The sequence below is a fragment of the Oncorhynchus nerka genome, linkage group LG5 (genome assembly GCF_034236695.1).
Source record: "Oncorhynchus nerka isolate Pitt River linkage group LG5, Oner_Uvic_2.0, whole genome shotgun sequence".
Lineage (NCBI taxonomy): Eukaryota > Metazoa > Chordata > Actinopteri > Salmoniformes > Salmonidae > Oncorhynchus > Oncorhynchus nerka.
In genome coordinates this window covers 40,646,504-40,660,731 of record NC_088400.1, presented here as the reverse complement: position 1 = coordinate 40,660,731, position 14,228 = coordinate 40,646,504, and the positions used below count along the sequence as shown (strand labels likewise).

Genomic DNA, 14,228 nt, shown 5'->3' with positions numbered 1-14,228 from the left:
TGAACCCGACTCCTGCAGTCAGAGTGAGATCCCGGTTATTAGAGAATGGACTCGCTGGACTAATCCTCATGTTCATTGTATTTGACCTGTGTTTAGCGTGTGCATCTAATTGTAAGTATTGTCGGACATGTCACTGGGATTTTAGTTGGGTGTTGCTAAACCAGTAGAGTATTTACCACGTTTATAAGGTTTATAGAGTTATTAATTTTCCATGTGCTTCATGCTACTTCTAGCCAGCTAGCCAAAATGTTAGCCAGTCATGCTAGCTCGTAATGATGTGTACCACATGCCTCGTTTTTGGATAGTCTATATACACTACCGTTCAAAAGTTTTGGGTCACTTAGAAATTTCCTTGTTTTTTAAAAAGCACATTTTTTGTCCATTAAAATGACATCAAATCGATCAGAAATACAGTGTAGACAATGTTGTAAATTAATGTTGTAAATTACTATTGTAGCTGGAAACGGCAGATTTTTTTATTTGGAATATCTACATAGGTGTACAGGCACATTATCAGCAACCATCACTCCTGTGTTCCAATGGACCGTTGTGTTAGTTAATCAAAGTTTATCATTTTAAAAGGCTAATTGATCATTAGAAAACCCTTTTGCAATTATCTTAACACAGCTGAAAACTGTTTTGCTGAAGCAATAAAACTGGCCTTCTTTAGACTAGTTGAGTATCTGGAGCATCAGCATTTGTGGGTTCGATTACAGGCACAAAATGGCCAGAAACAAATGACTTTCTTCTGAAACTCTTCAGTCTATTCTTGTTCTGAGAAATGAAGGCTATTATATTCCAGCTACAATAGTCATATTCAACATGAACAATGTCTAAACTGCATTTCTGAACCAGTTGATGTTATTATAATGGACAAAAAAATTGCTTTTCTTTCAAAAACAAGGACAATTCTAAGTGACCCCACACTTTTGAACGGTAGTGTAAATGTATATGCATCTATTATTTATACAGTACCAGTCAAAACTTTGGACACACCTACTCATTCAATGTTTTTTCTTTATTTGCAATATTTTCAACATTATAGAATAATAGTGAAGACATCAAAACTATGAAATAACACATATGGAATCATGTAGTGTTAAACAAATCAAAGTGTTAAACAAATACACATATATTTTACATTTGAGATTCTTCAAAGTAGCCACCCTTTCCCTTGATGAGAGCTTTGCAAACGCTTGGTATTCTCTCAACCAGCTTCATGAGGTAGTCACCTGGAATGCATTTCAATTAACAGGTGTTCCTTGTTAAAAGTTAATTTGACAAATTCCTTTCCTTCTAAATGTGTTGGAGCCAATCAGTTGTGTTGTGACATGGTAAGGGGGTGTACAGAAGATAGCGTTATTTGGTAAAAGACCAAGTCCATATTGTGGCAAGAACAGCTCAAATAAGCAAAGAGAAACGATAGTCCATTATTACTTTAAGACATGAATGTCAGTCAATACAAAAAAATTAAAGAACTTTGAGTGTTTCTTCAAGTTCAGTCGCAAATACCATCAAGTGCTATGATGAAACTGGCTATCATGAGGAACGCCACAGCAAAGGAAGACCCAGAGTTACCTCTGCTGCAGAGGATAAGTTCATAAGGATAGGTTCATTAGAGTTACCAGTTTCAGAGATTGCAGCCCAAATAAATGCTTTACAAAGTTCAAGTAACAGACACATCTCAACATCAACTGTTCAGAGGAGACTGAGTGAATCAGGCCTTCATGGTTGAATTGCTGCAAATAAACCACTACTAAAGAACACCAATAAGAAGACAAGACTTGCTTGGGCCAAGAAACATGAGCAATGGACATTAGACTGGTGAAATTCTGTCCTTTGGTCTGATGAGACCAAATTTAAGATTTTTGATTTCAACAACTGTGTCTTTGTGAGACGCAAAGTAGGTTAACGGATGATCTCTGCATGTGTGGTTCCCACCGTGAATTATGGAGGAGCAGGTGTGATGATTTGTGGGTGTTTTGCTATTGACACTGTCTGTGATTGATTTAGAATTCAAGGCACACTTAACCAGCATGTCTACCACAGCATTCTTCAGAAATATGCCATCCCATTTAGTTTGTGCTTAGTGGGATTATCATTTGTTTTCAACAGGACAGTGACCCAACACACCTCCAGGCTGTGTAAGGGTCATTTGACCAAGAAGGAAAGTGATTGAGGGCTGCATCAGATGACCTGGCCTCCACAATCACCCGACCTCAACCCATTTGAGATGGTTTGGGATCAGTTGGACTGTCGAGTGAAAGAAAAGCAGCCAACAAGTGCTCATTATATGAGGGAACTCTTTCAAGACTGTTGGAAAAGCATTCCAGGTGAATCTGGTTGAGAGAATGCCAAAAGTGTGCAAAGCTGTCATCAAGGCAAAGGGTGGCCACTTTGAAGAATGTAAAACCTTTGTTTAACACATGATTCCATATATGTTATTTCATAGATTTGATGTATTCACTATTATTCTACAAAGTGGTTCTGTAATTATATATATTTGTTCATATTGTCTGTGCATGCATACCGCTATGTTTAATTAAGGATATTTATAATATTTAGGTAGTCTCATTCTATTGCACTCTGTATTTAGCCTTTTGTAGAAACTTTCATGTGCCTTAATAACAATAAGAATACAATTATTCAATTACGATCCTATTTGATTTAGCCACGGAAAAAGACAGGAACCATCCCACTAGCCATGATTGGCTGAGATAATGGATGGGCTGGACATATTGAGAGAAGTTCGGATTGGTATGGCTTGTAGCATGCTTCTGTCTATAACACGAGCTGCTTAGTATGTAGAGACTGATGGCGCCGACAGAGATGTCAGCATTGTGACTAGCTCTTAGGAAACTTTGCAGTTTTTTTATATACAATTTTTTACATTATTAGCTCAGGAAATGTTTTGTGTCATTACATACAGCTGGGAAGAACTATTGGATAATAGAGCGGCGGTAACTCACCAGAACTACCATCATTATGACCAGGAATATGACTTCCCTGGAGCAGATCCTTTCCTCACTCTCCCCAGAGCAATTTAACTTATACCAGAGGCCGACCCCAAACAGCGCCGACGGAATAGAGGCACTTGAGGCGACGTGCTGGTTCGACTTAGGAGGCGCGCACACCATGCACCGCTTCCAAGTCTTTGGTTAACAAAGTTGATGAACTTAGAGCAAGGACTTTTTTACAGAGAGACATTGGGGCCTGTAACATACTTTGTTTCACGGAAACATGGGTCTCTCGGGATACTCTGTCAGAGTTGGTAAAGCCAGCAGGATTCTCAGTACATAGCACAGACATTAATAAATATCTCTCTGGGAAGCAGAAGGGCGGGGGAGTGTGTTTCATGATAAACGACTCATGGTGTAATTCTAGGAACATACAGGAACTGAAGTACTTTTGTTCACCCGACCTGTAATACCTCACAATCAAATGCCGACCATATTATCTCCCAAGAGAATACTCCTCCGTCATTGCCACGGCTGTTTACATCCCCCCTCAAGCCGATACCATGACGGCCCTCAAATCACGTCACATGACTTTATGTAAACTGGAAACCACATATCCTGACGCTGCATTTATTGTTGCCGGGGATTTTAACAAAGCACATTTGAGGACTAGGCTGCCGAACACATACATAAGCACGTTTTAGATTTTTATTATATCAAAATACAAACATTTGAAAGGAAAATATTACATTGGACTAAGCGTTGGAAAGTACCCATGCTAAGAACCATTCAGCGCTGGTCTGACCAATCAGAATCCACACTTCAGGATTGTTTTGATCACGTGGACTGGGATATGTTCCGAGTAGCTTACGAAAGAAATCTAGACGCATTCAAGTTTATAAGGAACTGTATTGGAGATGTAGTACCCACTGTGACTATTAAGACCTACCCTAACCAGAAACTGTGGATAGATGGTAGCATTCGTGCAAAACTGGGTCAAACGTCAAATGTTTTGGGTAGCCTTCCAAAAGCTTCCAACAATAAGTTGGGTGAATTTTGGCCCATTCCTACTGACAGAGCTGGTGTAACTGAGTCAGGTTTGTAGACCTCCTTGCTCGCACACGCTTTTTCATTTCTGCCCACAAATTTCTACAGGATTGAGGTCAAGGCTTTGTGATGGCCATTCCAATACCCTGACTTTGTTGTCCTTAAGCCATTTTGCCACAACTTTGGAAGTATGCTTGGGGTCATTGTCCATTTGGAAGACTAATTTGCTACAAAACTTTAACTTCCTGACGGATGTCTTGAGATGATGTTTCAATATATCCACATAATTTTCCATCCTCATGAAGCCATCTACTTTGTAAAGTGCACCAGTCCCTCCTGCAGCAAAGCACCCCCACAACATGATGCTGCCACCTCCGTGCTTCACGGTTGGGATGGTGTTCTTTGGCTTGTAAGCCTCCCCCTTCTTCCTCCAAGCATAACGATGGTAATTACAGCCAAACAGTTCTATATTTGTTTCATCAGACCAGAGGACATTTCTCCAAAAAGTATGATCTTTGTCCCCATGTGCAGTTGCAAACCGTACTCTGGCTTTTTTATGGCAGTTTTGGAGCAGTGGCTTCTTCCTTGCTGAGCGGCCTTAAAGGTTATGTGAATATAGGACACATTTTACTGTGGATATAGATACTTTTGTCCTTTGCTGTAGTTCTGGGATTAATTTGCACTTTTTGCACCAACGTACGTTCATCTCTAGGAGACAGAACTCGTCTCCTTCCTGAGCGGTATGCTGGCTGCATGGTCCCATGGTGTTTATACTTGTTAATTGTTTGTACAGATGAATGTGGTACCTTCAGGCGTTTGGAAATTGCTCCCAAGGATGAACCAGACTTGTGGAGGTCAACAATTTTTTCTGAGGTCTTGGCTGATTTCTTTTGATTTTCCCATGATGTCGAGCAAAGAGGCACTGAGATGGAAGGTAGGCCTTGAAATACATCCACAGGTACACCTCCAATTGACTCAAATAATGTCAGTTATCATATCAGAAGCTTCTAAAGCCATGACATAATTTTCAAACATAACTGTTTAACCTCTCTGAACCACCCATCCCGGATCCGGTATAATTGTCATCAGCAACGCTGAATAGCATAGCGCCACAGTCAAATAATATTACTAGAAAATATTCATATTCATGAAATCACAAGTGCAATATTGCAAAACACAGCTTAGCATTTTGTTAATCCACCTGTTGTCTCAGATTTTGAAATTATGCTTTACAGCGAAAGCAATACAAGCGTTTGTGTAAGTTTATCGATCGCTTGACAAAACAATAAGTACACTTAGCATCAGGTAACTTGGTCACGAAAATCAGAAAAGCAATCAAATGAATAGTTTACCTTTGATGATCTTCGGATGTTTTCACTCACGAGACTCCCAGTTAGACATCAAATGTTCCTTTTGTTCCATAAAGATATTTTTTATATCCAAATACCTCCGTTAGTTTGGTGCATTATGCCCAGGAATCCACCGGAAAGAGAGTTCAGGACAACGCAGACAAACATTCCAAATTATATCCATAATGTCCACAGAAAAATGTCAAACGGTTTTTATATTCAATCCTCAGGGTGTTTTTCAAATATCTATTCGATAATATATCAACCGGGACAGTTGGCTTTTCACTAGGACCGGGAGTAACAATGGCCGCCTTTCTCTTTTGTGCACAACTCACTCTGAGAGCCCCCACCTATCCCCTTACGTAATGTGGTCGTTCACGCTCATTCTTCAAAATAAAAGCCTGAAACTATGTCTAAAGGCTGTTGACACCTTAGGGAAGCCATAGAAAAAGGAATCTGGTTGATATCCCTTTAAATGGGCAATAGGGATGCTTAAGAACAGAGAGGTTTCAAAAACAGGGGCAATTCCTGACTGGATTTTCCTATCAGTTCTGTTTAACTCACAGACAGAATTCTGACAGTTTTGGAAACCTTCGAGTGTTTTCTATCCTAATCTGTCAATTTTATGCATATTCTAGCATCTGGTGCTGAGAAATAGGCCGTTTACTTTGGGGACGTTATTTTTCCAAACATAAAAATAGTGCCCCCTAGCTTCAAGAGGTTTTAAAGGCACAGTCGACTTGTGTTTATGTAAACTTCTGATCCACTGGAATTGTGATACAGTGAATTATAAGTGAAATAATCTGTCTGTAAACAATTGTTGGAAAACTTACTTGTGTCATGCACAATGTAGATGTCCTAACCGACTTGCCAAAACTATAGTTTGTTATTAATAAGACATTTGTGGAGTGGTTGAAAAACGAGTTTTAATGACTCCCACCTAAGTGTATATAAACTTCCGACTTCAGCTGTATATAGTCTTAATTCATTCCTACTGTGATTTGTGGGTATATGTTGTGTAATTTGTTTGATATTATTTGTTAGATATTACTGCACTCTCAGAGCTAGAAGCACAGGCATTTCGCTACACCTGCAATAACATCTGCTAATCACGTGTATGTGACCAATAACATTTGATATGATTTGATGTGTAGATAGTCCTATCTACCGCAGCTTTTTTGAAAGCTATCATGAAGTACTGCAGAAGTGTTGCTACTGCTCTCAGTTGCTGCCCTGAATTTAACAGCCGCTATCAACAAAGATCAATCGGAAAAATTTGTGATGGATTACTTTCTGGAGGACGACTGTGCCGTGCTCACTCTCTCTGACTGAAAATTTGTCAGACGATGAGGAAATCCCTGATTTAGGTAAAAACATGTTCATTGAACCAGACATTGTAGAGTCTTGTGATGGGGAAGAAATGACGATCAACAGTGTTGTGTCACGGAAGAAGTTGACCGAGTTTTGAAATAAGTGGAATGCCCTGTGGAAGCAGAGTATGATTGCAAATGTGGTGGGAGTCGAAAAGAGAACACAGTAGGCTGTTGTATAAAACACCTGTCTCCGGATTACATCTTCAAACTAAGGGCAACCATGGCAGAGAGGGTGAAGCATTCATCCACATATGCCAGTAAGAGTCTAGCTACATTCTCAGATATAAGTTTCTAATTTTCTCAGGAAATTGTTTTCATTGTAAGTTAAAGCATACTGTTAGCTATCTAGATAAACACGTCTGCATTAATGTGGATGCTATCATGATTATGGATAGTCCTAAATTAATCGTGAATAATGAGTGAGAAAGTTAGAGGCATAAATATATTTTCCATACAGGATGCATGCTTTGGGAGGTTTTAATTCTGTACAGTCTTCCTTCTTTTCACTTTGTCAATTAGGATAGTATTGTGGAGTAACTACAACATTGTTGATCCTTCCTCAGTTTCGCCTATCAATGCCATTAAACTCTGTAACTGTTTTAAAGTCAGTTGTTTTCCTTCCTCTCCTGCAACTGAGTTAGAAAGATATGCTTGTATCTTTTTAGTGACTGGGTGTATTGATACACCATCCAAAGTGTAACTTCACCATGCTCAAAGGGATATTCAGTGTCTGCTTTTGAATTATTCCCCATCTACCAATAGGTGCCCTTCTTTACGAGGCATTGGAAACCTCACTGGTCTTTGTGGTTGAATCTGTGTTTGAAATTCACTGCTCGACTGAGGGCTCTTACAGATAATTGTGTGCGTGGGGTACGGAGATGAGGTAGTCATTATAAAATCATGTTAAACACTATTATGCTCACAGAGTGAGTCCTTGCAAATTATTACGTGACTTGTTTAGCACATTTGTACTCCTGAACTTATTTAGGCGTGCCATAACAAAGGGTGTGAGTACTTATTGACTCAAGACATTTCAGCTTTTCATTTTTAATTCATTTGTCAACCTTGACATTATGGGGTATTGTGTGTAGGCCACAATTTAAATAAATGTGAATTTTAAATTCAGGCTGTAACACAACAAAATGTGGAAAAAGTCAAGCGGTTTGAATACTTTAGGAAGCCACGGCACATGCTCCTCCCGGATCAGTCTTTAGTATTTTTCAACCACAGTAAAAGCTGGAACAAAGGGAGATTAGCTGGTGTGTAATTACCAACCATTATCTAGTTCCTATATATTCCACCTCATCCATCTTGTTCAGGTTTACACCCTCCCTCAGTCTAATGATAAGGCCTTGTTTCTTATTTTTGAAAATAAGAGTGGGTTTAAAGATCAGGGGAAGCATTTCCCAGTAGTGTCGCCGAGCTAAACATAATTAGAGACAAGTAGGTTAATGATAATAGGGTGTGACACATGTTAATAGCTTCTCATTAGGATGAATTTGGTTCTACTAGCGGCATTTTGAAGATTACTGGGAATTGTTGGGGCTCAAACCTTAAACTGGACACTTTTGTCCCGCGAGAAAGGTCACTTATCATCATCACTGTTTAATTGTCCGTCTTGTTAACACAGTAAACTAATGGGTTATGTTGCCACAAGAATGTGATGTAGAGTAACTGCCAAAAAGCACACAAATGATCGTTTTCCCCAAATTGTCCAATCTTTCATTAAGAGCACCTGCAGCTATTTCAGACTGAAAATGGCGTGTTATAATGCTAGGCTGGTGAAATGAGATGGGAGCAGTTCTGAGGAATGTGTGCTCTGAATTACCTTAATGTTTTCATTCAGATTACACCCAAACTGTTTGATAAATGAGGTCTTGTGTTTTGCGATAATCATCAGAGCCATTTAGCACTGAGAAGAAAACAAGGTTTCCCTCAACTGCACCTGCAAAGGTGGATAATGGACGTTTGTTATATGAGGACAAAAAAAACAAGAATAGGCAAACCACAATGTCAAAACAGCAGTGTTTAGAAAGCACCACACATGGTTCCCAAAAGACCATGTACAACCTGTTGAGCATGAGCCTCCAGTCATGTTACAGTATAACCACAATAATGCATGTGAGCCCTGCTTTCACTAAGTATACCACAGAGATTAAAACAGGAAGGAAATTAGTTGAAGATGAATCCTATTTTTCCTACCCGTTCTTAGCCCAGATCCATCTGCAGCAGTCTTGAGGTGGAACGTCATGACGTGGAGGAGAACATTGTCTGCTTTAGGATTCATGGCAGTTCTTAATCTATCCATCCATGCTGCGCTCATGTTTTTTCTCTGACCTACTGAGGTAACTACAAATGTGGTTGTGGGTCCTATCCATTGACTCTGATCTTTACACAGGCTCCTCTTCCATGTAGTATCGTGATGGATAGTGTAGAGAGCTGCAGGTGTGGAGTATTACTACCCTGTGAATGTGAACCTGACTGTGAACCTGACAGGCTTGCCATATGCAGGACATATTCTTCTTGTAATATCTTTTTGTGATTTCAAATAAATGTAGAACTGACATACAGATGGCCTGCCTCTTTCTTTGAATGAACCATTTCCTGCAAGCGGCAACTAGCAATGACAATGGTCGGCTTAACTAGAAACCATAAGACTAGACTACTCATGGTGGTCCTTATGATGGACCAAAAAAGAAAAGCTTGCCAACATTCAGCAATTTCTTAAGCCTTAAAGTACTATAATCTGACGTGTCTTTTTAAGCATACAAATGTTCTAAAAACCTAGGTTGCGGCTTTGTTTTCTTATGTCAGAACGGAAAATAACTACTTTAATTATTACAGAACACAGCAGGACCACTGTCTTCCTGCTGGCTGACATTTTGATTTGAGAGCGGAAAGAGAAAGCAATCAGCAGCCAACCTTGAGTGTCCCACAGAGCTCCCAACCCCTTTCTGACATGTTTACCTTCAGTTTCACATCCCTGTTTGGGTGATTATTCCACCACAGGGCATCCCAGAGATCATTAAATTGATTTGGCTTCCACGCGGGTGTGAAAGGTCACTTACCATCATCACTGTTTAATTGTCCGTCTTGTTAACACAGTAAACTAATGGGCTGCATGTTTTTCACGTGTTGTTTTCATCACATGAACATATTGCAGTTGAGATTTATAATTCCTATAATCCATGATGGCGTAGCAGTTCAGACGTCTTTGTCTTGTCGTGTCCTGTGTATATATCCTTTTTTTCCTTCGTATATATATATTTTTTATTTTTAACCTCAGTATCAACATACTCACCTGCAACCCGCCTCACCCAATGTGGTAAGGATCTGCTATTTTCTATACTTTAGAACCGGAACCCCCAACAGAAGCTAGCCAGCTAACTAGCTACTAGCTAGTAGTCAGTTAGCCACTGCTAGCGGTCATCAGCTAACCTTAGCCCGGTCAACTCCTGCCAGTCTGCACAGCGCGATTCAACCCAGCGCATACCAGATTGCTTTTTCTTCACATCTCCAGTTTCCTACCGCAAGCTCTGAACCTTTTCACCTGGATCATCGCAGCTAGCTAGCTGCTATCCGAGTGGCTACCCCCTGGCTAACGTCTCTGTCCTGAAGCAAGCACCAGTGAGCCTGGAACTAGCCTCATGCTAGGTCCGTCTCCCAGCTAGCTGAAGAGGTCCATCAGCCACTCCTTGGGCTACAATACACATTTTGCAATTGGCCCGGACCCCTTTTACTGCCGACACGGAGGTCCCGCCGATTCCAACACAACTGATCTACCGACGTAATCCACACGATTGGGTTTCAACAGACTCCTCCGTCGCGATGTCCCTTGAAGGCCCATCCACTAGCCTGCCAGCCGCAGCCCGCAGCATATCGGACTGTTAGCTGAAGAGGACCCTCAGCCAATTTCTTGGGTTGCAAATACCTATTTTGCTAATTGGCCTGGACCCTTTTACTGCCTACACGGAGCCCTGCTAATCCAACATGACTGGTCTGCCGACGTAACCATCCGAGGGGGCTACAACAGACTTCTTCCGTTGCTACGTCCCCCTAAGGCCCTTCTGCTAGCCCCGGTCTGCTAGCTGTCTGAATCGCCTTGTCTCCAGCTTGCCTAGCTACCCACGGGTCCCTATGATCACTCTGCTACGCATGCCTCTCCCTAATGTCAATATGTCTTGTCCATTGCTGTTTTGGTTAGGGATTATTGTCTTATTTCACTGTAGAGCCTCCAGCTCTGCTCAATATGCCCTTTTGTTTCACCTCCCACACATGCGGTGATCTCACCTAGTCTAAATGATGTCTCCGGAGACAAAACCTCTCTCATTGTCACTCAATGCCTTGGTTCACCTCCACTGTTTTCACATCCTACCATACCTTTGTCTGTACATTATGCCTTGAATCTACTCTTCCGCGCCCAGAAACCTGCTTCTTTTACTCTCTATTCCGAATGCACTAGGTGACCAGTTCTTATAGCCTTTCGCTATACCCTTATCCTACTCCTCCTCTGTTCCTCTGGTGATGTAGAGGTTAATCCAGGCCCTGCAGCACCTAGCTCCACTCCTATTCCCCAGGCGCTCTAATTTGTTGACTTCTGTAACCGTTAAAAGCCTTGGTTTCATGCATGTTAACATTAGAAGCCTCCTCCCTAAGTTTGTTTTACTCACTGATTTAGCATACTCTGCCAACCCGGATGTCCTAGCCGTGTCTGAATCCTGGCATAGGAAGGCGACCAAAAATCCTGAAATTTCCATCCCTAACTATAACATTTTCCGACAAGATAGAACTGCCAAAGGGGGGAGTTGCAATCTACTGCAGAGATAGCCTGCAGAGTTATGTCATACTATCCTGGTCTGTGCCCAAACAATTTGAGTTACTACTTCAAAAAATCCACCTTTCCAGAAACATGTCTCTAACCGTTGTCGATTGTTATAGACCACCTTCTGCCGCCAGCTGTGCCCTGGACACCATATGGGAATTGATTGCCCCCATCTATCTTCAGAGCTCGTACTGTTAGGTGACCTAAACTGGGACATGCTTAACACCCCGGCCATCCTACAATCTAAACTAGATGCCCTCAATCTGACACAAATTATCAATGAACCTACCAGGTACAACCCCAAATCCGTAAACACGGGCACCCTCATAGATATCATCCTGACCAACCTGCCCTCTAAATACACCTCTGCTGTCTTCAACCAGGATCTCAGCGATCACTGCCTCATTGCCTGCGTCCGTAATGGGTCTGCGGTCAAACGACCACCCCTCATCACTGTCAAACACTCCCTAAAACACAGCAAGCAGGCCTTTCTAATCGACCTGGCCGGGTATCCTGGAAGGATATTGACCTCATTCCGTCAGTAGAGGATGCCTGGTTATTCTTTAAAAGTACTTTCCTCACCATCTTAAATAAGCATGCCTCATTTAAAAAATGTAGAACCATGAACAGATATACCTCTTGGTTCACTCCAGACCTGACTGCCCTTGACCAGCACAAAAACATCCTGTGGTGTACTGCATTAGCATTGAATAGCCCCCGCGATATGCAACTTTTCAGGGAAGTTAGGAACAAATATACACAGGCAGATAGGAAAGCAAAGGCTAGCTTTTTCAAACAGAAATTTGCATCCTGTAGCACAATCTCCAAAAAGTTCTGGGACACAGTAAAGTCCATGGAGAATAAGAGCACCTCCTCCCTGCTGCCCACTGCACTGAGGCTTGGAAACACTGTCATCGCCGATAAATCCACGATAATTGAGAATTTCAATAAGCAATTTTCTAAGGCTGGCCATGCTTTCCAAGTGGCTACACCTACCAGGCTATCTCTGCAGTAGAGGGATGGAAGTGGGCATCCAGGGATGGAAGTGGGCATCCAGCCAGGACGGGTTGTGCCAGCTCTATGCTCGAGACCTCCAGTGCGCCTCCACGGACCAGTGTATCCGGTATCTTTTTCCACACACCAGGCTTCCAATGCATCTCCCCAGTCCGGTGAGACCTGTTCCGGTTCCACGTACCAGGCCTCCAGTATGTCTCCCCAGCCTGGTAAGCCCTGTGGAAGCTCCACGCACCAGGCTTCCAGTACGTCTCCTCAGTCCGGTGAGACCTGTTCCGGTTCCACGTACCAGGCCACCAGTATGTCTCCCCAGCCTGGTAAGCCCTGGGGCAGCTCCACGCACCAGGCCTCAAGTACGTCTCCTCAGTCCGGTGAGACCTGTTCCGGCTCCACGTATGAAGCCTCTAATGATGATCCATGGCACGAAGCCTCCAGTGATGATCCATGGCCCAGAGCTTGCAGTGAAAATCCAGGGCAAGGAGCCTCCAGCGACGGTACCCAGTCCAGAGCCTCCAGTGACGGTCCCCGGTCCGGAGTCTTCAGAGACAGTCCCCGGTCCAGATCCTCCGGCGACGGTCGGCGGTCCGGTTCCTCCGGCGACGGTCGGCGGTCCGGTTCCTCCGGCGACGGTCGGCGGTCCGGTTCCACAGAAGCGGATGGATCAGAGTAGGGAGCGGGGGCTATGTCCCAAACCGGAGCTGCCACCGAGGTTATATGCTCACCCGGACCCTCCCCTATAGGTTCAGGTTTGCGGCTGTCACGCCCTGGCCTTAGAGAGCCGTTTTATTTCTCTATTTGGTTAGGTCAGGGTGTTCTATGTTGTCTATTTCTTTGTTTTTGACCAAGTGTGGTTCCCAATCAGAGGCAGCTGTCTATCGTTGTCTCTGATTGGTGATCATACTTAGGCAGCCCCTTTTCCCACTTTCTGTTGTGGGATCTTGTCTTTTTGTGTTGCATGTGTTGCACTCATAGCTTTACGTTCGTTGAGTGGTTATTGTTTTTGATGGAACATTTAAATTAAAGAAAATGTACGCCTACCACCTTGGTCTTCCTTTAACGACGGACGTAACATGGCCTTTCTTTGGACACTGTGTTAACTAACCTCCAGATGAGCTTCAATGCCATACAACTCTCCTTCCATGGCCTCCAACTGCTCTTAAATGCAAGTAAAACGAAATGCATGCTCTTCATTCGATCGCTGCCTGCACCTGCGTGCCCGTACAGCAGCACTACTCTGGACGGTTCTGACTTAGAATATGTGGACAATTACAAATACCTAGGTGTCTGGTTAGACTGTAAACTCTCCTTCCAGACTCACATTAAGCATCTCCAATCCAAAATTAAATCTAGAATCGGTTTCCTATTTCGCAACAAAGCATCCTTTACTCATACTGCCAAACATACCCTCGTGAAACTGACCTACCGATCCTTCGGCGATGTCATTTATAAAATAGCCTCCAACACTCTATCACAGTGCTATCAGAACAGCTCACAGCTCACAGATCACTGCACCTGTACATAGCCCATCTGTAAATATCCCATCCAACTACCAAATTCCCATATTGTTATTATTTATTTTGCTCCTTTGCTCCCCAGTATCTCTACTTGCACATTCATCTTCTGCACATCTATGACTCCAGTGTTTAATTGCTAAATTGTAATTACT

General features: G+C 42.5%; 1 long non-coding RNA gene across 1 annotated transcript in view; it reads right to left on the bottom strand.

Moving 5' to 3' along the window:
* Positions 1-14,228, bottom strand: part of LOC115129503 (uncharacterized) — a 173,039-nt gene that overhangs the window by 17,957 nt on the left and 140,854 nt on the right. The gene's annotated exons all lie outside the window — the stretch shown is intronic.